The sequence below is a fragment of the Athene noctua genome, chromosome 25 (assembly GCF_965140245.1).
Source record: "Athene noctua chromosome 25, bAthNoc1.hap1.1, whole genome shotgun sequence".
Classification (NCBI taxonomy): Eukaryota; Metazoa; Chordata; class Aves; order Strigiformes; family Strigidae; genus Athene; species Athene noctua.
Window position 1 is genome coordinate 4009989 of NC_134061.1, and position 26313 is coordinate 4036301.

The 26313-nt window shown below is 38.4% G+C and overlaps 1 protein-coding gene across 10 annotated transcripts in view; it reads right to left on the minus strand.

The window, feature by feature from the left end:
• TANC2 (tetratricopeptide repeat, ankyrin repeat and coiled-coil containing 2) overlaps positions 1 to 26313 on the minus strand; it is a 289333-nt gene that overhangs the window by 218908 nt on the left and 44112 nt on the right. For all 10 annotated transcript variants that reach the window (XM_074926925.1, XM_074926923.1, XM_074926924.1 and 7 more), the window contains one exon: positions 7794 to 7856. The gene's annotated coding sequence lies outside the window, so the exon portion shown is untranslated. The remainder of the gene's footprint in view (positions 1 to 7793; positions 7857 to 26313) is intronic.

Sequence of the window (26313 nt, forward strand, 5' to 3'; positions counted from 1 at the left end):
TTTACAAAAAAGCAGATTCAAATGGTTGCTATATTAAGCCAAGTGTCATAGCCACAATGAGGATAATTTTTTCTTTAAACGTTAATGAACAGAAAAATGTAACTATCACCTAGCAACATTTTTCCAAGACAGACAAAACAAGAAGAGGTAGTTTCTTTGTGCTCAGTGATAGTAATATGTACAAATACAGAGAAAAAGTTTCACCAGCTATTGGGGTTAATAACGATTCACACTAACGTACACAGCTGTGTTTCAGCAAGTAAGCTGAGGTACTTCTGGAAGTGTAGCTGCAACCATGAAGCAGGGAGCAAAGGGGAGAGAGGCTGACTGACTGACAATTTTCCCCTGCTGCAGGCACATAACGCAGCCTGCACTGAGCTCCTGTACCCCAGCCTAACCAACCTGCCCTAACTACCCCAGCACAGCGACTGCAGTGCCACAGGTCTGAGTAGTATCTTGGAAGTGCTCCCACAGAAGTCATACTCAGAGTGTGTAACTCCAGCGAATTAAGCAATGACACCATCTGCAACCTGTAGACTTAAGTTATAGGTTTGATTTTTCTATTCATGCTAAACCCTCCACTGCTGATGACAGAGTAACATCAGATTTTGACTATCACCAGCCAAAAATAACATCCTATTTTTCATCTTTTACCCACAGCATTAAGTGTACTAGTTAGCCAATGCAGGTGGAAGGGCAAAAGGGGATTCCAAAGTGCTCACCTTGCTATTTCAGATTTAGGTAAAAAGAGGGTAAATAAATAACAATCTTACAGCATTAGGTGACACTAGGGTAGAAGAGAAAGATCCTGATAAAATCTCACTAAATAGAAGTGTAGGGTATTTTTTTTTCTATTGTTTATTTGTTCATTTAAAAAAGCAGCTCTCCAGGTATTCCTTTTGAGTCCCATCTAAGTCTGGAAGGACAATCTATCCGTAATGGCAGAATCAAACTCTCATGCTAGCAGTGGACAGCCCAAAACTTCAAAGTTCCTGTGAATCAAGAAGGAGGTTTGGGACTACCCCCCCATCAGCTTGCACTGAGAAGAGAACTGAGTGGAGCTGTGCCATCAGCGCCGAGGTACAACCTCATTAAACTCATTATGCTAATGAAGCCAAGTGGACTGAGCCTGAACAGTGCCAAAGGTGAGGATGACAGTTTGCTGATGATGTTTACTTCTAGTCTCCACATGGCAAACTGTGCCAGAAATTGCTGTGCTGCTACTGGCATTACATTAAGTCTCTGTGCAGAGCATACATAAGGCCTCCATGAATTTGCTCCGAAAAACCATGGAGTAGAGAAACAATTGATGTCTTGCATTAGGACCCTGAGTTACCAGCCATGGGATGACTCAAGGATTAATTCCATATTCTCAGAGCTCACCTAGAAGTCTCAGAGGACTGCTACGTCTCCAGCGACCTGCACATGCAGGAGATGGAAAGAAGGGACTTTTAACAATAGACCTAGTTTAGCCTCAACTCATGACATGGTTTCATTGCATCTTACAGACAATGGTGTAGTACTCTAAGTGTAAGTACTCACTGAATTTATATCCTGATTAGTTAAGGATTTCACAATGTAGGGTAGCAGAATCAGCAGATCACCAAAAATCAACTGCTGTTTTTCTTTTGCATGCACAACTCCATTATTTTGTGGCTTTAAGCAAATGTGGTCACAGCTCTCCCTCTGTTTAGCTAATACTAAGCCAGAAATAATATTTAATGGTAAGCACTCTAAATTAAAAATTCTGTTGGTCATATTAGTTCATGGAATTAGAAGGATTAAGTAGCAAATGGTATTACAGTATTAGGAGGAGCTGGATCAGGCATTTTTTCATACCCTCAGTGAGGTCCTCAACACATCTCACAGTCCAGGTTAATTCTCCTCTCCAGTCTCACAAGCTGCTGTGTCAGCAGAAGCTAAAGACACAGTATGCTGATGGGATCCTTCCCACTGCCATGGGATACTGCTGTCATCAAATCAGGCCACCAAGAGCCACTACACTTGTCATTCAGCTTGTCATTTGAATCTTTACCAAATCTAACAAAAAAATTACACAAGCAAAAGTCCCCAAAGACTATCAGCAGGTAAATAAAAAGGTGCTGTCTCTACGAACTCTGTTTTATAGCATCAATGGCACTTCACAAAAGTAGCCTTTTTTTAAAAAACAGCTCAAGAATCTTCTGGTTTATGTATAGACAGACTCTGCCACATGTTGTTTTATCTTCAAACAAAGCTAGATTTCAATGAAATACACAAACAAAACCAGTTTCTGGAGCATGAGAAAGCAGTAGTACAAACACAATGAGAGAAAAAAAACAAAGGCAAGGGAGTAGAGACAGACTGAATGCTGCAAGCTGCAACTTTACACCAAATGCTAAGCTTGAACAAGTCCGTAATATCTCATGGAATCCTCCTGGATGACTAAGGCCTATTTCTTTGTTTTCTTAATTTTAAGACAGAGTTTGTAGACAGGCTGTGAAAACTACTTCACATTTTGGGTGACTATACATTGTTACAGCCCACAGAAGTCATTTTTGCTTCTTTTTAGAGATTTCCTAGGGAAAAATATTGACTGTCAGACACAGCATTTCAAAATCAAAGTGAATTATTTTGCCCCATATACCACCACTAAAAGACCTAGATCCCAATATTTTCCTCTTCTATGATCACCTCACTAAAAATAAAACTAATTTTAAGCCAATTAATAAAGCTAAGTGCAAAGCTAAGTGCTTTTCCCAAACAGTATTAGATGTCCATTGAGACATACAAACATTGTTTGGCCACTGCTGTCAAGCTTTGTGCAAGTTAGGATTGGAAGTTATTAAATATATACTTTTCAGAGTAGAACTCTAATCTCTGTTTTTTCCAACAATGAAAACTTTCTAACTACAAAAAGTATTAAGGGAATGCAATCTAAGTTATATGTGCAATGCCCATTTCTTAAGAATTTTATTTCCCCCTTAAATTCCTTCCTTGCCTCCATAGTGAAAACATCTACATAAAAGGACAAGCATTTCAAAAGTGGTTTCTAGAAAGTAAAATAACCGTAAACACTTTGGTCTTTCAAACATTTTAGAAGAAATGGATTTCTTTATACATGTTCACAATTTTCATCCTTGAAATCTCAGTTAGGAGAAAGCCCAATTAGGCTGCCTGTGCATTACAGTGATGTTCACAGATGTGAGTAGTTCAAAGCAGCAGACTAGTGAGTACAGTCAATGTAGCCAGTACAGAGCTTTAACTGAATGTGTGAAAAGGACAACTTAAAAAAAATTGCCCATACTTCCAAATTGGAGGTAGTTCAACAATTCTGTCAGCTGCCTCTTCATATATTAATTTGTGGTTGAAAAGTGAGTGGAGTAAAAGCCTGTAAACAAGAACACCTCTGTGCCAGACCATGAGATCCCATTAGCTCTTTGTCCAGTTTAGGCAGCAGCTCATACTGTAGCAAATTAAGACAGAATTTATTCCCAGAACTTTCATAATACTCAGCAAAGGTTTATGAACATGATCTAGTCAAAAATTCTCAAACATTATGTCTATAGATAGATAGAGGTAAGTAAGGTATTTGCAAACTTCTATCAAAACAGATTTTTCAGTGAGAAATGACTACTTCTATCAGTGAGAAACCACTTCCAAAATTCAGAAGCGCATAAAACATGTGAATCTTAGAGCACCCTACCTCCACACGATGCTTTGCCAAGCTGTAGAGGGGAGCATTACAACATTGCTTAGCGGTATAGTCCCACCCAAACGTGCACGTTGAGAGCTCCCTGTGACAAACCACCCTTGATCATTGGGTGCAGAAGGCAGACAGGCGTTCATACTACATTTCTGTCAGTTTATCATTAAAGATGAAACAAAACTTTGTAAATTGGAATCGAGACTTGGCAGCACCAAGTCAATGCATTATACTCAGAAGATCATGCCAAATAAAGTTTTAAAAACAAACTCATTAGATAAGACTAAATTCCTGTACTTTTACTGCTGACAAATACCATGACAGTATTCTGTATTGACAAGTAGGAAAATAGTTAGCCCACATCTCACTGCTTATGCCTTTATTCATCTGCTTCTGCCTATCTCAGAATATCCTGAGGCATCACATTTCTTTAGCACATCTTCCCTTAATTCCCAATAGGGCTGATGGAAAGAAGATCTCTTAAAAAGCATAATTCCTTATGTTTTTTCTGAAAAACAAGGTCCTCTGACCTTATGCAAAAGAACAGAAAAGCTTGTTACTCATAAAATATTCTATTTTAAAAGTCCCTGGTAGCACCAGATTATCTCTTTTGGTGAAGGAAACTGAACCCACTACATGAGAAATAAAGAAGTGGGCATAATAAGAAGCATATATTAAGATGCCCAAAAAAAAAGTACCTTTCTAAATATTAGTTTTCAGGATTTAACAACATGTAAAGACTAAATTAACATTTATGAACAAAAAAAAAAATCTAACCTTTCACAAGTTAGCGAACTGTTTTGAAAGAGCATTCCAACTTCAGACAGAAATAGGTAACAAGGACTTTTTTAAAACAAGTGACAGATTTATAAAGCTAATTATCACAAGATGAAAGAAATTGAAAAGTGAAAGGAAGACACCCAACACAAACCCAGTTAGGCTGTCAAGCATTTACTCCATGTATAACATATATTGTACACAGAAATCTGTTCTACATTCGCTTGCAACAGCTGCTAGACTGAAACTTCCCATGCTGCTCAACTAAATTATTCAAAGCTTAACCTATACTCTTATTTTAAATTGCCCTGAAATTCAAGAGGATGTTTTGAGAGACAACCTAATGACAAGGACTAGTAGCCCAGTAAAGCACATTTCTGCAGCGCTGCGACGTTCTCAGGACGAGCAGCCTGCCACACGTCGTAACTGGTAATTGTCAGGGTATGTCAGAAGCTCCACAAACTTCATGAAGATCAAATGCATTAAACTCTCTGCCTCACTTAACAGCTCTGACTCACAACAGGAGTGTGAATAACCGATTACAACTCTGAAGTCAAAGGAAACCTATATTTATAAGCTTGGCCCGTGCACATTTAAAAACACAGGAGCAGCATTTAGAGAGTAAATATTACCAGGAACTTTAGGAATTAAATAAGCATTGTTGTAATCTAGCAAAAATGCCAAGAACTTCTAGGATTATTTGGAAAAAGGAAAACAAAAAAGGAATTTAAAGGACTAAACCCTATCAATTACAGGTTTTTAAGCAATTAAGAGTTCATTAGACAAAGTTCTCTAATAGGCTTTAGAACAACTTAGTATGCATAAAATACAATCACTTTATGTTCCCTAAAGAAAGCCTAAACACTAATCATCAGGATGGGGGGGTCTGATGTGAAGGCCTATCTGTCCATCCCCTCTGGCCCCTCCTCAAGAGATCTCTTGACTACCCCTCCTGCAGATGCTGCCGCTAACCCCTGGAACTCAAGAGCCCCTGCGTTTGTTCTCTCTCCTTTCCTCCTCTGAGCAGCCAGCTATGCCCCTACTGTTTTTGCTTCTCCAACTATCCCTGATGGAGATACATAAAAATACATTAAAATAACTAACAGCATTCACACTGGACAAGCAGGCAGCAGGTCAACGTGACAACGTTTCATAAGGAAGCAGGAAGTCAGCTTTAGCAAAATAAAGCAGCCTTTAATGATAGAGTTGAAAAGTAATTCTGAGAGCACAACACAGTAATATTCCCACGTACGTGGAGTTCCCAGCAACAGCCCTAAGGTGAACATGGTCAAACATATTTCCTGATGAGTCTGTGCTGTTTATGTTCAGAGGTAACTTACAGACAGTTAAAGCCCGAGAGGCATGAGACAAGTACTATGATGGAAACTCATACAACTTACTCTGAGGAACAGCTCATTTTGTGCTTGGAAAACAGCACTTCCAGAGAGCTTATTAGTTGGGCAACAGTGCCAGACTGCAGCAGCTATTTGCTTCTGGAGCTGTAAGGCAGCAGGAGGACACCACCAGAAAGGTGCAATTCCCCATCACCCAGCACTGATGTACTCTGTGTAGGCTTGAGTTCCCCCTCCTCCATTAACAGGAAACATTTGTTTTTCATTTTGCCTAAAACTTACATCCTAGTAAGAAGGATGAAGAATAAAAGTCCGACTGCTAGAAGAGAGAGATGCCACTGATAGACAGCTTAGGATTCACGCTGAATCTAGATAACCTTACCGTTCTCAAACAACAATTCTGGTGAGATAAGCTTGCCGATCACAGAATACTAACTAATATACTTTGCAACTTTAACTTGTCGGTCAAGGTTTGAATTCATTCTTCTGGGAAAAAAAAATTCTCCAACAAAACTTTTTTATTGAAGTGTTGGGATTTAACACCAGAAAAACTAACGAGATCAGAAACACTGCTGAAAGAATGCAATCGCTCACTACAAGAAAGTCAGAACCAGTTCTCTCTTGAACATGAAAATGCAGTGACCTTGAAATTAAGGAAATTTAATTTTGAACAGGATTTTATCATTTTGCATAACCTGGTTTCTAATTCTAGATTAATGATACAGACTGAATTCAGAAGGGACACTTACGTTCTCCATATACAATGTCACTTACACTGCCTCTGAGAAAAATGACAACCCAAGAAAAGTTAGGAATATGATCACCTCGCTTTCATCAACTCATCTTCAGTGCTTTTAGTGCCTTCTGTGTTGCCCATCACAGTTAAAATTACTGCTTTGGTTTTAAATACTATTAGTAGTAGCTGCGACCATCAACAACCGTTTGAACTAGGTATTTAAGCTTGAAACAAAACGTGGCACTGTTCTGCAGAAGTTGAGTCGAGATAAAGTTTCTTCCAAGGCAGAGAGTTTAAGGCACTTTCTACAGCTGGAATCAACAAGCCTTGTTCTGCCAGGACCAACAATCCTGATTCTGTCCCAAACCACTAGAAGAAGACTGAAGCGCAGCGAGTTTCTCCATCAGGAGCGGCTTGCACTTCAACTTTTAGCTATGACACAAAGCAGCCAAAAACCTGTCACTCAAAAAAAACACCAGCTACACACTGCATGTTCTGTTTGAGGCTCCTATCAATCTTAAGTTGATTTTGAAGATACAGTGGTATTAGAGAAAATGAAAACAAAAAACTGAGTAGTGAATATGAAGTGGCAGGAAATGTTACAGCACTTGACTACTTCGACAGATAAAAGAAAACATGAATTATTTTCTTAACTTTTAAATGATGAAAAATACATATTAAAATACAGATCTAATCAAGGAGCTGCTGTAAGCCTGCTCTGCAAACCTGCTCAAGTCTCAAGAATATTCAATATGGAACTGAAGTTCAATCCATTAGCAAGTACTGTGTTCTGAGAAAATCTCCAGAAGATTTTGGATTTTACAAAAAAACTTGAAAAATTAAAACAGCAAATTATTTTTATATAGAATGCTGTGCACTCATATACTTTGTGTACCAAAAGGTACTTTAATTAGCAGTTAGAATTAACTCAATAAATAATGTAGAACCCTACAGAAAGAAATATTTTTATTACATCACTTTTCCTGTTGATCTCCTCCAGTAGGAAAAGGGAATGATCAAACACTAATACGTGAAAGCTATTACACCTTTTCCTCTAAATACAGAAACAATCAGGTTAAAAATTGGTAAAACCGATACAGGAAGACAGTGCCCATGCTCCATGTTCCAAATCTAGGGAATCACAGATTAACATAGAAACAACAGAGGTCAACTTCAATTCTATTTAAACAAATAACTACAGCAAAGAAAATGTGGGATGATGGAAAGCACAAATTTCTCCTACCTTGGTATCTTTAAACAAGTGAAACCTCTAGTAAAAAGTGTCGTCTTCCATTCACTGAAAATCCTGAAAGACATAAAAAAAAAAAATAGAATTTAGCAGCATGTTCTCAACACACTACAGTGTCCCATGCTGTCTAGCTGCATGAACAGAACTGTAATAATCTCATCACGGGAATAAACTCAACTTTTTCCAGAGTATTACTGAACGAGTTATCAGACAGCCCCCACTCTATCATCACAATTAAGACGTTAATGTTCATGCTCTTAAGTCTCTGCTAATCAATACTAATTTCAGTCACTTAACTCTTCCCTCTCAGCACTTTTCAAATAGGAGAAGAAAAGCAGATCACATTTTCCTTTGATACACATCATATAGTGCACTATTTAAAAGGTAGTATGTTACTTCCAAATATTTTCTTTCAGCCTAGCAAGCTTTCCTACTAAAATCCTGCAACCTCCCTTTAGTGTTTTTTTAAACCCAATCCTTACATAAACACAACTCCCATGCAGGGATTCAGCACTAAATCAAGAGTTCGGTACTTGGCCCTTTGCTCTGTCACCACATACTTAGAGCAAGTTCATCAACAAAGAGCCCTGAAAAACATATCTTGCTATTTATTGAAAAAGACCAGAGCACCCCTTTTAGTACCAGCATGTGTGTTTATTTGTGCTGACGATATGTGTTACAGGCTTTACCAATCTATTATTTTAGAAATCGCATTTGAGAAACAGCAAATAGAAGGAAACCGACACATCTCATTTGTCAAACAAAAAAAAAAAAAAAAAAAAAATCAAAGTAAATTGGGGCCACCTTAAATTTACAAGTTTGAAGCAAAGTAGAATAATGCTCAGCCACTTTAGACGGTATTTTTTTTCTTCTACTGCAAGAGGATACTGAAAAGGAATTGACAGCTTAACATGTAATTCACACCGCCCTCCAGAACCTTAACAGAAACTTCTCAGATAGTCTTATATGAATAATTTTGTATATAAAACTGTAAGACATTCCATAAATTCATGAAGCGATCCTATCTTACTTCCCAGGGTTGCCAATTACCTCCCTGCTTTCAATTTTTCACTTCTGTAGAAAAATAACTAAAAAGCTAGTAACCACATATGATGCTCACCAGGATGGTGGCGGTTTCGATCAGTCAAGCAAGGAAAGCACACAAACACAGCTCTAACCCCACTGCACTAGGAGGGATTCTTGCCACAGCAGGGAGGAAGGCTCTGTTCTCTGCCTGGCCAGTTGCCTCTCTGGCTCCCTGGCCTATGCCAAGCCACCGCCAGCTCCTGCACAGCCCTGACCCGGGCTCTGCACCCCGGGCTGCCTCATCCCTTCTTCAAACTGCCCTGCCGCGTTCTGCAAATTCCTGCGTGCAGTCTAAGTCATCCCACTGCCTCAACTTTCCAGTCAGTAGGAGCTACATTGTCAGAAAGACCCAGCTGAAAACTTCCGAACGAGCGTCCAACCACACAGAGCAAAAAGACCACAGTTACGGAACTTATTGTAACTGAGCCCGCGTGGAGGCCAAGCCCAGACACGTTCACATCAAGGAAGATTTTCATTAGGCCTTACTTCACAAAAAAAACCCTATACTCCTTAGATCCTAAAGAAGCAGAAGGAGAAAGGATCTTAAAACATTTGTTTGGCATTCTTCACAATTCTTTTGTACTTGCAAACACCTCCAGTGAGTGAAGAGAGGTTTTTTTCTTTCAAAAGCAATGTTACAATTTTTGGAAAACTGGAGACATGCACGCAGGTTTGGAATAACTAAAAATAACTCCTTATAAATGTTTCAGTTTGCTGCCATCTATCTTCTTAATAGACCTCTTTTAATATGATACCCTGTAAAACAAAGAGTAGAATATGGCTTACGCGGTGTAGGCTGTAGATGAGTGCTGACTACCCATAATTTGCTCAATAACTTTCCATCTGTATTCAGAGAGCATATTTGATGAATATGCTCTGCATTGAGCTTTTAAATAGCAGAGCTTTCATCTGCTCATATTATTACATTAGAAATCTTTATGTGAATGCAGCAGATATTAGTGGTTGTCAATAAAAACTGAATGTCATTAAAGTGCTTTTATTCTTTAAATGTCTTTAACCCTCTAATTATATTTGTAAATTCCGCTATTTAACTGTATGAAAGTTATAAATTCTGACATGTTGTATCACAACAAATATATTATATTTAGAGACTAAGATACAAACAGTTTGTGGGGGGGAAAAAATCAATTTTAGATTATTCCCTCTTGATTAAACACATAAATCACAGCTATGGTGTGTTTTAATCAGAAGCAACGTCCATTCAGGATTTCTCCAGATACTTTAAGAGTTTAGGGTTTTAAAACCTCTGTCCTGTGGTATGGCTGAAAGTAATAATTTTTTTTTTTTTAAATTACTCCCTTTTTTTAACTATTGTATCAGTATAGTTTTTCCAAGCCAGTTCTCTTGGACTTGGCAGAAAGAGGGTAATAGTCCTACTTCTTTAACTCTTATTCATCTCCAAAACCAACACGTTTGCTCCCCACAAGCACAAGGTGGGATACTGGTGGCACAGCCAGTCACAAAGCAGCACTCCAGGACTGTCCTACCACCTGCAAAAAGTGCTTCGGTCTTGATATTCATTCTGCCTTTGGCCATCAACAAAGCAGCCGATTACTGTCAACTGAGATTTTTGCCCATAAAAGCCAACTAGGAATAGCCAGCTAACGACTTCCAACTGCCATTATGTAATTTCCAAAAGAAGAAAACAAAGAAATGATGTTAAAAGGTACAAGTTAGTAATAATGACACAAAGCCAAGTAAATAAAAAGTCAAGAAATACAAGAATTAAGGTTTAACATGGTCAGAAGATGAGGTAAGTAATTCAGACACAAAGCAGTCAATCTGCAGCCTTGGAGTCCTACATAATTTCTTGGTTATACCTGTGTAGGTAATAACTGTACTGAATTCTTCTGCAGAAGAATGCGTTAAAAACCAACCAAAGTGTAAAACTGCAAAAATATGCATATTTCCCATACCTCTAACATCCTTCACATCTAGCTTCAAATGATTTCTTAAAAAGAAATTTTCGTATCTTTTGTTAAACATGTAAGTATATGGTCACAAGTTAAGTTCAGTCTCCAAATATCTACATCCTAGTGCATGAATGCACCAAAAAAAGCACAAAACAAAAGCTGGCTAAACTGACTACCCTAAAGAAGGGCTCCTAGTTAAGGTAAGAATTATTGAAACAGGTAAGAACAGTTTATGAAAAAAAAAAAAATAAAAAAATCACAATATTGTCAACACTTTTAGCTGACAGAATTAAGCACCCTCCCATTGTTCTAACCCAGAAGACAAGCATCTACAAAAGAACAAACACTTTCTGGTACAGCAATACATGTTCCAGCTGCAATGTTCTCCTGTCAAACTAAAACCCATGACAGAAAGATGACTCAAAGCTTTAAGATTTAAGAAAAGAAAATCTGCTTTCCACAGAAACTTGACTACAGCTGTACAGAAGTGCAGTATGAAATGATACTAGGAGGTCTGAATTCACAGTAACAAGTTTGAGAAGTCTGTTGAGATGAATACCCACCCGTTCCGTATAAAATACCCAACATCAGTACTGAGCAAACTTCCAATTAGCAGGAGGAAATATAAGACTAGTTTTCTATTCATCCTAGAGCAAACAAAGCAATCTTTTTTCCCATAATCTAAGCAAGCAGACGCTGCATTTGAGCAGGTAAAAATTCACAGCAATTTTGCGAAGCTAATTGAATTTGAAGCCTCTAAACCAAACGTAGCATAGGTCACATGTACCCTGATCTCAACAGTTTAATTATATTTTCCCAGAGAAATTAACAACTTACTCATACTTTTATCAACAGAACATTAATACACAGACATTAAACACAATGACCATCTGTCTTTGAAAACCATACACTACATCAGCAATCAGAACATGTTGCTCAACCAGTCCTGCTGGAAAGAAAAATCTCTGAAATGGTCTCATGAATAGGGATTTCCATCTTTAAATGAGGTTATTTTTCTCGTTTTGGCTGTCAGTTGCACCAGCTGGTATTCATCTGATAAATTGAGTAAGCTTGGATGGTATTCTAAAAATCAAATAAAAATCACAGTTTCAATTCTTTGCACATACATACATGTTGGAAACAAAATACATACTGACAAAAAAAGTAGTCTTGATTCTAGTTCTAACTCACATAAACTCACATTTAAGCAAAATGTAGGTTTTTATGATGGCTAACATCTAACAAATCAAGGATCAGAAAAATGGCAATATTCTCTAAATTATAGTAACATAGATATGGCTGCCCTAACTTTATTAGGGACTAATCTGGAAAACAAGTCTCATATTTCCATCTTGACGAAGAGTTTGTCTTCTCAACTTCTTATTCTCTGATTAAAAGTAAGATTTGAATCACATGTTACCATACATAATTACTGTACTTACAGAGATCATTATATAGGAATGTATACCATTGATAAATCAAGAATTCCACAAATAAAACCATACAACATAACACTTCAGTCCACAATTAGATACATCTTGGCCGATTGTCAACAGTATTAAGCAAGCATCCACTCTACCATATTCTAAGTTGGCAACAGTTTCTTCATGATCATCACTCTAAATAACTATGGGAAAGCATCCAGACATCAATGGAATTATGGAAAAGAAAAAAAACAAAAAACAACAAACCAGAAAATTGTCCATGCTTTAAATTAAGATTTTTTTGATTCACCCCATGTGCCTTAAATTAAAAAAAAAAAAAAAAACAAAACAAAACCAAACCAAAACCACCACCACCCACAAAAAACCCACCACTCTGTGTATACGGATGACATTTACATTCTATAACTCAGACTCCTGATTTTATATCAAAATTATGATGAGCTTCCATTTTATTTCTTAACAAATGGTTCCAAGCTATTAATTTTTCAGCATCTTAATAATGTTTATCAAAATTTACAATCTACTAGCAGAATGATTTGGGGGACAGGAGCTCGTTGTTTCGTTGTTACAGTGACCAGTGCTACAAAGCTCTCACCTTTCTAATGCCTTCAGATGATAATTACCATAACGTGTTTAATAACATTAAATACAACCTGTTTGCTACTCTCCCTGCTCTATCTACAGATTGGTCATTATTTATTAACTAGTTGTTTTGGGTACTGCACTCATAATACACATGCCAACATGACCATAAAATGATGGGTTATGTTAAGTATGCACCAAGAAAAAATATCTTCCTTCCAGAGTAATTCAAGGTTAGGAGACTTACTGTAATTATCTGACATTTTAATAAATGTCAGCAAATAACTAGAAGAGGAGATTTAATAGCCCACAGATAGCAGGGCACTGAACAGACATCTAACACCAGTCACGCTCACCATCCCAGTCCTATTCCGATCTTTCCAGTGCTGCTGAAAGCTTTGCCAGGGATTTCAGTAAGAGCCAAACAAAAAATTCTGACAACACTGCTCAAATGTATGCAATCTAACAAAATTAAGGATCGAATCTCTGAAATGCCAAGAGTGTTATTTACAGCACAGCTTTATCCCAAGGACCATGTTTACATTCCTGTTCATACACCACCATCACAGCTAATGCTGCTTCAGACACTGCTGTGAGAAAGCAGCCCGAGAAGCAGCAAGGGCCAGGCAGTGCCTTCTGGAGATGGCTGCCAGAACAGACTTCAAGAGACTCCCTCCTCCCCCTGTTCTCTTTTGCTTTAAACTCCTGGTAGAACTGTGCTCAGTTTTCACAAGTTTGCCTCACCTGACTTTTCTCTGGAGCGTGAAAAGGAGCCTTGCACAGGACCTCCTCTAGCAGGACAACTTCTGTTGCTTCTAACTTAATGCAGCACCTAATAGCTGCTGCTGTGTTCCTTTATCTCACAAGACTCCCAGATACTGAGGACACAAAATAACCACTTCAACTTTCACAACCAACTCCTACAGAACAAACGAATTCCAAAGAAGGTAAGTGAAAACCTTTTTTCTGCTCCTTCAGAGGCATGCAACCAGAACTTCAGTACTCAGAAACACGACTATTCTTCCCAGCCTGTTTTCCCTTTTGTATACCCCTATACCCATGTGGAAATGGTGTACAAAAATGTGAAGATGAAAACAATTACCAGGAGAAGCAAGCACAGATGGGGAAAGAAACTGGAAAAATGAAACAGAGAGGGGGAGAAAAAGAATGGAATGTCTCAAGGAGAGACAGGGTAGAAGTGTCACAGAATAAAAGAGGCTGGAAAAAAAAAAAAAACAGGTAAGTGGTAAAAATGAAAATGAAGGCTAGAAAGACAAGAAATACAATCAACGATGACCAAAAAAAGTTTCTGGAAGGAGAATCTAGGAAAAAAACCTGCAAGAAATAAAAGGGAAGTCCCTACACAAAGGTGTATTTGCACGTGTCAGTGACTGCGTGTGACACTAAGACCTTCCCCTGCATCACACCACCAGCTGACCTCGTCAGAGCTCTGTAATTCAGCACCCAAAGCTACAGAGAGAAGGAGCACGATGATGCTCTTGCTGCAATGCACATCCACGATGGCACCACGACATGTCTGTAACCTCATGTGCTGGAAGCAGCTGACATGAAACGTGACAGTCAGGAACACAGATAACTGCAGGCAGGGGGAGAATCACAGCAATGAAAACACTGAATGAGGCATTTTGGGTCTTGTTTTTTTAAAAGTATTACAAGTAGCTTGAATATTTTATTTGAATTCATTTGTTTTTATATTGCCAGAGGACAGAATTACCTACAGTCGAATGAAACAAAAGTAATATCCTACTGACAGATTTCTTAGTGAAAAGTATTTGTTCCTATAGAAAGTCAATTACTCAAACATATTACATAGTTAAGATTTCTTTTTCAAACATTTCTCGTACTTGGTATAATCAATAATAGTAAGATTTAACATAAACAACTTGGGCTTTGGGTTAAAACAAAAGAAGAAAGATGGAAAGAAAGAACAAACATACCTTATAAATTACAAAGGATTTTTCATGTGTGAAACCATACTTACATTAAAAAGAGCATTTTTTGTGTTATCTGCTAACACTACAGACTGTATCTTAGATTCTCAGTGAAATACAGCAATGAAAAGGGGATTAAGTGATAATTTGTTTGACTTGGTTTTCATTTTTTTCATAGCTGGCTAACTATATCCCATGCAGGAAAACTGTGACTTAGCAGAAGTGGATATTCCGCTTTTAAGTCACTTCTTCAAACCTTACAACAAGGGAACACATATATGAATAAGTACTTGAAGGAAAGGGCATATTTATACACCTTTTATCTTTTATGAAGCATAAAAGTGATATTTAAAATAGGCCTGACTACTTAAGACAATGTGTTTAAACTGCAAGCAGTTATAAATGAAGCCATTGTATGAGGACACTTGAAATTACAGCACATCGCATGCTTCAAAAGCTCTCAGTGTTGTATACACGAGCTCTGTTTCGTACTGTTCTTGTTAGCTAACAACTCAGAGGTTTCTGATTTCATCCTGCAACGGGCAGCGAAAATGTAGATATGAAGACTTACAGTTCTGGTATGACAAACTGCAGATCCTTAGCTTTACGCAAGTGAGAGCTGAAAACCCAGTGGGATTTTTTTATTTTTTTTTTTTTTTACCTGGAGAAACCAGATAACTAAAGCAAACTGTTGTGAGTCCATAAAGAACTCGAGCCACAAGGAATTAAACAGGAGCAGGCAGAAAATGGTCACAGTGAGAGTACCAAAGTGAGCTGGGTACTTCCCAAACCCCAGATTTAGTTACTTTCAGTGTGACTCCTGAAATCTACTACATTACCACGGCTTAAAATTCCAGCTGAGAACACTGAGTATCCTCCTAACTTCTCCCAACTGCAAAATAAAACACGTTCACGAACAGGAGCCATTGCCTTTGGCTCAGGTGTACTTAAGTCACTTCATGAGACTGGTACAGGAGCATTTGAAGAACCTGACCTGAAATCTGTTTTGCTCTGCTCAGTGTATGGTATGTCCCTTCTACCTGCTCTTCTGCTTGGCCCATTCAGTGTGTTTCGGAGAGCCAAGTAAAGATGAGTGGCAGCGACACTACGCTACGGATGCTTTTCTCAGTCTCTAGCACTGGGATGCTTGGGGACACTGTTCTCTTTCATTTTGGGAAAGGAAATGCTCTATCCATGACTCATGGAGAGAGTCAAGAGAGTATCAAAAGTATGTATCAAAGCTTAAAGATAATCCAACAGAACTGTATACACCAGTATTCGTTTGGTTTTATTTTTATAAGTTGTTTTTAGACAAGTTGTTCACTCCCTCATTTAGCTTTCTTTAGTAAAACTTCAGCACTGAAGGGTGAGATTTCTTCAAAGTTGCATAACTATAAAAACAATTTGATTCTTTAACTACTATCTATAGTCTGTCATATGGAGGAAATCTAAATGCCTTCTGGAGACAGGGAGAGACAGGATGTATGTTTTTCCCTAAGTTAGGAATGTAAATGAATGCAATTGCCATGTATAATCTAGAACAATTTATGTCATCATTCATTGAGGCAAATCCCAAATCCCATCCATTTCTAAATGAAAACCCTTGTCATTAAAGAGAAGAGTGTGCACAACCAAGGAAAACAGGAAGAAACAGCAAAAATAACTGGCTTGCTTTCCTCCTGAATCCTATCAGTATCTGAACACTTCTGACAGAATGGAAAAGATAGGTCAAGAAATAACACGTATCTACTCCAACTTGTTTTTTCTCTAAAGCCATGAGGTAGATTTGCTGGTGAGAGGAGGGAGACCTAAGCCTTACCCTTAGCTACGCCTCCTTTCTGCTGTGGCACCATCACTACTCACAACACTACCCTGGCAGTAAGTACCTGGAAGGAGGATCAGAACAGAAGCATTACCAAGGCTCCAAAGCTTCTCTTTGCAGAGAAGTTTCTGTATGGGGATATATTCCACAGCAGCACTTGCATACTATATCCATATATATATACACACACCCCTCTCATACACACACTCCACTTCCACCCATACTCTTACTCCAGAGTTGGAAGAATTTAAGGCCTGAGGAATCCCCTCTTCCCTCTCGGGATACATCCCCACTTCTTTTGGTTTAGGCTTAAAAAGCAGCATAATCTCACCCTCACTGCAGCGCAACAAAGCCACAGTCTCTGATTCACCTTTATTACACTCTGGAACAATGTCTATTAAGAAAGAATGGTCTGAAATTTCCTCAGGCAAGTTCTGCAGGAAAACATTTCTGACATCAAGATGTGTTACAGAAAAGACAGTAATCTCTAGTGTTGTATTATCATCCGTATCAGGAAGCCTTTTTTCTTTAACAAGAATGATCTGAAAAAGAAAAATAGTTTAACACTCACAGTGTTGTAGCTAGATTGGATTATCTTAAATCTAAATTGGGTATGAATATCGCATTTTCCAAAGTTTATTGCTTTTAAAGCAGAATAATGCTGCAGATACTGCAGAAACCACTTAAGATAAGTCTTACCACAAGTCCAAAAAGAGGCATATTTCTACCACAGAAAGCTCTTTTATGTTGCATAAATACATACAAGGAAAGGGAAGGAGGAACTCTGCTGTTGGCTTTTGGAAGCTTGCTATTAAAGCAATATTCATAATCCCGACTGCCCAGTTATGTGATATGTTCACTTAACACATCAGCCTTTAAAGATCACAAGACCCACGAACAAATCCCTGATTAACCCCCAAGTGAAGCAACTCACTGGCTCAGTAACACCTCCCAGGAATGCAGCCATGTCAAGAAGATGGACACGGATACTGAACAACCCAAAAAACCTTCCAGGACTGTACTTTCAGCAGTGATTTACAAGGGCACATTGCAAATGAGGATTTAAGGGTGTATGCAGAAGTGTTCCAAGAGATGCACATGGTATTTGCTTGCATTTCACTGGAAATGTGTACTTAATTTACTCTCTTCCAAGTAGCTGTTCCTACAAGGCATCTCTATCCCCTACTAGATAGTTCCTGCCTACTCAAGCACTCCTCTTCTGCAGATGTCCTTCCATACCTTTGATCATCCTTGTTGCCCTGCTCCAAATCATCTGCAGCTCTAAAGTATCTTCTAGAAAATGAGCAGACCAAACCTCAGTCTTTAAGACACAGCCATTCCACAAATCTCTAAGGTAGCTTTGTGATGCTTTGTTTTATTCACTATTCCTTTCCTATTGATCCCCAAGACTTCACATAGAGATTGTTTTTTTGTTTTGATTTTCAAGCTGCTGAGCATTGAGATGATGTTTTCACAGCTCTACTCGTCATTAGCCCAAGGTTTCTCTAGTGAGCAGTGTAGAACCATCATTTTCTACGATAACTTGGATTTATTTTTCCTGCACATGCAACACTTGCATTTATCTACCTTGTACTTCACTGACTGTTATTAAACATAAATATGTCCTTCAGCCAATCCTTGCTTTTATTGCACTGTCTGTATCACTGGTGACAATGATTATGTCCAGCCTCCTTTGTGTTTGAGTCCATTAATTAGCATGGATCCTCACTACAAGGTTCAGCGCAGAATTCTACAGGTGACATCCCTCTGCCATGACAGCTGGTCATTTACTTCTACCTTAATTTTTAATCTTAACTCATAATTCTCCATTAAAAGACTCACTCTCTCATGCCACACCTGCTCAGTTTTCTAAAATGTCTCTAGTGAAAAACTTTGCACAAAACTCTTCTGAAAAGCCAAGTTGGTTATAACAACCGGATCCTTTCCTCCATGATTTGCTGGTCCCTCCAGCAGAACTTCAAGCAGTCCCTAAAGCAGGAACTGCTCCCACAAAAGCCATGGCAACTCTTCCTGTATTTATCCAGCTGTCATCTAAGTAGCATGCAGTGTGACTCCTGGTAGCACAAAGGAATACACAAACGTGACGGCAGTTCAATGCAACCCCCACCTTTCTAAGCCAACAAGCCAGACGAACAGTTTACATTTTCTAGCTTCCAGTTTCCCCAGAAGAAACTGATAAAAACCAAAAGAATTTCTTTTAAGGCTTTTAACCTGACTAGGAAAAGCCAAAAAAACCTGTTATCCACCCAACGTCCTGTCCACAGCGATTGTGCTTGCAGGACTGAAACAAAGCAATGAAAGCATTATGACTTTGCTAATTAAAACTGATATTTTGGCCCCCTTAATATTACAATAATATAGATCTTAATTAAAAAAAAAAATCAGTTAAGAAGTTTAAAATCTTAACTCTATCAGGACACATTCAGATACTCACATTGAGCTCCTTCACTTATCCTCATCAACACTATTTGACCCAGGTAAATGCACTATATTCTCTCCTTCAAACCTAAAACAAGCAAGGTACTCCTTGCTTACACAGTGTGTAGCTTTGGTGGTGCCTGCCATGCCTGATACACTACCTGAGGTAGAAAAATCAAAAAGCAAGCCTTGAGGAACAACATAATGCTCTTAGCACTGCCAGTGCTACATGGAAATCAAATCACAGACTGGTTTGGGTTGGAAGGGACCTTAAAGCCCATCCAGTGCCACCCCCTGCCCTGGGCAGGGACACCTTCCACCAGCCCAGGTTGCCCAAAGCCCCGTCCAACCTGGCCTTGAACCCTGCCAGGGAGGGGGCAGCCACAGCTTCTCTGGGCAACCTGTGCCAGGGCCTCACCCCCCTCACAGGGGAGAATTTCTTCCTGATATCTTATCTAAATATCGCCTCTGTCAGTTTAAAACTGTTACATCTCATCCTATCCCCACACCCCCAACAAAGAGTCCCTCCCCCCTTTCAGCCCTGGGGGGCCGCTCTAAGGTCTCCCCAGAGCCTTCTCTCCTCCAGCTGAACCCCCCAACTCTCCCAGCCTGTCCTCACAGGGGGGCTCCAGCCCCCCCAGCATCTCCGTGGCCTCCTCTGGCCCCGCTCCAGCAGGTCCGTGTCCTTCTGCTGTTGGTGCCCCAGAGCTGGACCCAGCCCTGCAGGGGGGTCTCACAGAGCGGAGCAGAGGGGAGAATCCCCCCCTGGCCCTGTGCCCACCCTGCTCTGGGGGCAGCCCAGCACACCGTTGCCTTTCTGGGCTGGGAGAGCACGTTGCTGGCTCACAGGCAGTTTTCCATCCACCAACACCCCCAAGTCCTTCTCCTTGGGGCTGCTCTCCTCCACTCCTCACCCAGCCTGGGATAGGCTCTCACACATCACAGATGGGTGTGCGAGAGATTTTTTTTTTTCTTCCAAAGGAAAACCAACAAAAATGTAATTCTTTCATGCCAAGTTTTACTTAAAACGCAAATGCAGAATTTTTCTAAATCAAGCAAGCATGTCATTGAAAGTCCCACAAAATAACTGAAAAGGCATAAAAGTAACTCTTATGACAATTTCTTCCTTTAATTTATTTATAAGATCAAGTCATTTTAGATTAACCAAACCACTGAGCCACTACAATATACCTCCATAATAACTGATACATATCTCAAATTCCTTTAAGGTGAAACCATTAAAGTAATAAGGCAAAACACAGGAAAACTGCCAACTAAGAAATAATTTCTCTCCTCTATAAAGTCCAGGCAGTTAAGATTATCATAAATAAAGCTTGCAGAAAGAAAAATCTTCCTTCTCTCAGTTAGCTTATTCTGCAGATCCAATAGCACCATGTTTGCATTTGGCTTTCCGGGTATAGTGAATCCATTTCCTCAGCTGTTCTCGCAGCCCCTTATAGGAGATACGCAGCAACGATAACAGAAAAAAAGAAAAGAAAAAGGAAATCTCAACTGGGTCAACCCTGAACCTAAAATTACTTTTTCAGTTTCAAGCTGAGGTCCCTCCCATTAGAAGGTCACTCCACTCATGAGTGACTTTTTGTATAATAATTACTTTTCATACACTAATATATATAGGCACAAATAGCAAGGTTTCACTGTATTGTCTGTGCTCAGCTTGCAAGAAAAACATCTATCGTTTCGCTTACATCAGAATAAAAAGGCTTCCTGAAACATACTTCATATTTAAAGGTGAAAGACGAAATGGTTGAAACATCAACATTTCTGAAGTCCAAAATGCTGCTAAGGCACAGACCAGAAGATATTCCTAAATACCAATTTAGGACAGTCAGGACATACATAAGGACTGTCTAGTTCCAGGGGAACTAGATATTTGCATAAGGACTGTCTAAATACCAATTTTAGACAGTCCTCATGCAAATATCTAGTTCCCCTGGAAGTTCAGAGTAATTCCAGTTGACTGGCTGGAGGGGTTTCGTTTTGTTTTAAATTCAGTAAACAAGCTACTTATTAAAAATAAAAATTACCACCATTCTGTCATAGATATCCTTAGCAAGGAAAAATGCACAACATATATTAAGTAACACACAAGGTAACTAATACTTTTAAAAAGGAGAATTATTCTAAAAACTAGAATTTAAAGTTGTAAGAGCATTCAATCTATTTCTATGCGTAACTACTGGCTAGTTGAGAAAAAAGTTATTAGCAATTTGGAATTGGTAAGTGGTATTCCATTTTTAAATGATGGTACATACCCACACACACGCAATAAAAAGCTCAATTTACTTTTGGAACAATATTCTACCATTTTGAGTTTTTTCTCTGCAATTTAATTGTTTGACTGTCATGGGTAACATACTTTCAGATTAACTTTTTTTTTTTTTTTAAGCGAAAACAAGTAATATGGGAGGACAATTTAAATAACTTTCCTCAACAACAGCATCCGAATCTGCTTCATTATGGTCCCTACTTCTCTCTTTTCCTTTTTAATTGCTCTTCCTCTCCAAGTCTCTGCTTTAACCCACAGGTAGCCAGCAGTTCCCTTTGGAGCCCGTATCAAGACTATTGAAGCTATCAAACAGGCTAAATGTTTTCAACAAGTTTTCTTTTCCCCCCAAATATATCTAAGCCTGTCTTTGGGAAGCCCATAGAAAGGACAATGCAAAATTTAACAGGACAAGCACGAAACCATGGCCACACCGAAATACAACTGCTGCAAAGACACACAGTGATGTCAAACACCACCCTTCTGATTTCCTATGCCCTACAAGCCCTTTGAAATGACAGTGAAATACCATAAAGAATAATATTTCAGATGTAAAATTATAATGGTTTCTGTAACTTCCAGTTCTGATCACATCTTCCCTTCCTCATGCTGAAGACTAATAGAGACACGTGAATGAACTGGGAACTGCGGTATGTAAAATTGGTTAAGTTTCCATGAAACTTTATCTGGTTAAAATACAAGAGCACAGCACCATTCTGTCCACTTAGATGATCCTCCACCCAAAATCACCCTCGCAGACATAATCTGTGTAAGAAAAGCAACATTTTAAATGGCTTTAAAAGGCTCTAATGGAATGCACTGTGAGCTTAAAAAACACATTTCTCTTTCACGCTGAGAATATCTTTTCTTCAGATTCAACCTGCTTATTTGTTTCAGAAATATTACTGCCAGAGAATATAACAAATTCTCTGCACTGTTTTTAAAGGTGCAATTAAATGTTGCCACTTTCTCTTTACATATAATGCGAACTGTTATCTGGCATAACTAACTGTATGAAACCATTTCCATCCATCTGCAGCTGCAGTCTGTCATCACATTAGTACATGAATCCTACCCAAATCCTAGAATACACATTGTTAATGTTGAATATCATCTTTAAAAGAGTAATACAAGACACTTGATGTTCCAGACATGCATAAAATAAGCCTGGAAATAGCCCAGCTTTGCGTACACCAAGATGCAGATATTTCATTAGCAGCACAGTACATTAGATTACCTGGAACAGTACAGGGATGGAGGCAACAAAACTTTATAGGAGATGAGTATTATCTCTCTGGCTAAAGAAGTGCTTTTTTTATACAACAGCTCTGACCACAGCACCAAAACCAAAAGAAAAAAGAACTTTTGAATTATTTCTGCTCATGTCAAATTTATGTAGACTGGGTTCACAAGCTACCACTGTCCACTATGCTTAGAAGCATGCTTTCCCTACATAGTTTTGAGTAACGTATCAAAATGGAAAAAATACAGATTCAGTGTTAGTTCTGGGTTATTTGACTAGGGAATTAGATCCATAACTTGAAATCCTTCTAGAAAGTGATTACTACTACAAAATCACTATTATATGACTCTATTGCATCAATTAATAAGTAAGATCTGTCAGCACGTTCAGAAAAACTTTCTTCAGAGGTTGTTTCTGCTACAGACTCCACCTGCTTTAAGTGCTCATACTATACTTGACAGTAAAGTTGAACACCTAGCTTAATTTATGTAAGCAAAATTAAAATAACCAGACCACTGAAGTAATTAAAACAGAGGAAGATAAGGAATGAATTTCAATACTGTTAGCAATAACCCTTCCTTCTAATTCTTAATTATATTTGTCTAAAAATATTTGTGTCAGGGTACTTTTTATTAGTTTACTCTAAAATATCTGTAGAAAACTCAGACAGCAATTAGACAGATTAACGTCTAATACTGAAGAGTAATTTACTACATTTCATGCTGCCATCTAAGAAGTGCTATTTAGTTGTCTCTAAATGTGCCTTTGTTACATTTTTCCAAGCCTACAGTGTAACATAAATTATGGCTGTAAATACATACATATATATACACATATAAAATTTTAAACAAAGTGAGTAGATCAATTTTCTAGAAAAAGGGAAGTCATGTGAAATTCTGTATTAAAGTTTGCAATCAACCTAGTCACTGAGTCCCAAAGATCTTAACACTAATATACATAACAATATGGTAAATTCAGAACAACTCGGGGAAAAAAATACAGTCAAGAAAATTTACCAGGTTCTAAATACTGAGCTAATAATTACATATGTGAAAATCCACTGAAAATCCACTGAAAAGATGCTGCTTGAAGAAAAACATGACATACAGAACCTTTACTAACAGGATGTCTAGAGAAATAACACTGCTTCACAGTCTAGTTCAATCTCAAGCTTGTCTACCTTGCAGGTAAACGAAACGCATCTGTAATATCAGGCAATATTCATCTGAAACAAATACATTCCTTACAAGTCTTTGAAATACTCCGTCCTAGCAGCATAAAACCATACCTACTCCCCTCACCTACTCCCCCCACACACACAATGCTGATATGTTTATTAAAATAATATTTAGAATATTTTCTTCACATTTCTTTGAATATTAAAATAATTATTTTCAAAGTTTTTAATCCTAGCTGTCACAAAAGGCTGAGATATATGCATTCAAGGAGAAAAAGCAGCTGCACACTCACTCATCTTTGGACACCCAGTCACCCTAAGTGCAATTATCTGTTCTATTCAGAAGGATGTTGACTGCCATTTGCAGCAGCACAGGTATAAACGTGTCAAAATCCTGTTTGACTTTTAAACTGCTCAACCAAGTCAGTCTTAATCCTCAGATAAGGTTTTGTTATCTCTAACCTCTTCATTATGAGATTGGTAGCCTTTTCCTGCAAGCTTTTCAATATACATTACTACTAAGTTCACCACTTTCCAGTTACTCTTCCCACCAGTCCATCTGCATACTTATTTACATGCAATTATCTATTCAGGAAGCACATTTACAAATCCAGAAACATCTTACTGCTGTTCTGTTTCTCAATTTAATCTTCACTAATTTAGTTCTCCTCCAATAATTTATTTTCACATCTTCCTTCATCCTCAGGATTCACAAGACAGTTCTGAGAAACACAACACCTGGTATTTACAGATTTACACTTACATCAGTAACTCACAGCAAGGGAGAAGCAAATAACATCGCTCTTATGTACAGGCAACACACTGACCACTCAGCACACGCAGATCCAGGGTCACCACGACGCAGACTGTGCCTCATAAGTCAGGGTTACCGAGGGACACTGGAGAAAGAGTTGCTATCCTAGAAAGATTTCCTTGCAGCCGACTGAAAGACGTGGAGCAGAAGTCAGAGCTCCCAGGAGACAGTTCCCCTTGGAAGGGGGATGCCAACCGGACATCTTTCTGGGAGATTGTAGCTTTTGCAGCTAACAGTATGAAAGACAATCAGCACAGATTTGCTGAGGCCAAAGATGTTTTGGAACATGATACTCCAAATAGCAAACACACTGCTCGAGGCCTCCCAGTCCTGGACACCAGCAAAGACTGGTGCCTCTCTGGAGTAAGAATGATTTCCCATACACACTAATTGTCTCAAGACCAGGTAGAGACACTTTCTCATGGCTGCTTTTGCCTCTTTTTTAATGATTTAAAAGCTTACAGCAAGCTTTCCACGTCAGTGGAAAAGTGGGAAGGTGTGTCTGTGTCTGTGAACTCAAATCCTTCTCATTACTAGTGAGAAATACCATAAAAATTGCCTAAGCAGGGAAAGGTGGGGGACAATTTCATACAAAAGATTTCATTTCAGAAGATTTCACCACACGTGAACAGAAATCAATGGTGTTTGTGAACCAGATCCTACTCAAGCCTTTGCTAAAACCAGCACACAGCTCATGCTAAACTCGAGGGACAAGAGATCAATTTCTGGCCCTGCGACTCAAACTCAACAACGCTGCAAAGATAAAACAACAGCAGGATGAGAAGGGGGAGGGAGGAGGAAGCGGAAGGGCACAAATAAAGGAAGGAAAATCAACCTGATGTTCCTATAATGAGTAATATGCAAAAGCTCACCATCTGATATCTATACCAGAGGTAAACACAACCCTAGCAGAAAAACAAACAAAACGCATTTGAAAAAATAATCAGGTTTTCTCTCTAGCTTTCTTACAATATTTCCAGAGTGTTTCACATTTTTGCCTACAGTATTTCCCAATGTTACTTAGTAAAACCCTGCGAGCAAGCTGCATACAGATAAAAGCAATTTCCTAAAGGAAAACACTGAATTCACAGAGGTATACAAATAACACAATATGAAACCTGGAGACTTCTTTCCTTTATCTAAAAAGCAACTAACTATAAATATTGAATCTTTCAATCAAACTAGGCACATCAAACATGTAAACACTGATTAGTATTTTAAGTGGTTTCTTACTTGGAAGATTATAATAAACTTAAATTTTACTAAGTATTTATACTTCAATAACCATTTCCTATTTGTGTTTTATTAGAAAAAAAAAATCAGGTCAACTCCCATTAGCACAAGCGCTTCAGATGCAACAACTCTTAACAGCAGGAACAAGCATGAAGCAATGTAAACTCAGTCTTTACAAGAGAGAGCACTGACACACAGTGCTTTCTGCTGGGCTCTTTTTAGTTGTATTTTAATGATGTGTTACAGAGCATCTTAAAAATACAAAAAAAAAAGTTCTCCTACATAACAATTACGTTTTTCCTTTGAATTATCCAAAATAATTCCAGACTGAGACTGAACTTTCCTTCCTACACAGGCATTCCAGAAAACTCGAAAATTATATTTGCCTTAATGTATACAAGCACCTACTACATCAAACTAAAAGCTATTTCTCCCCAAACACAACGAAGATGTCCAAGATTATTTTACATACAACATTATATAAGTTACTGTGGGTTTAT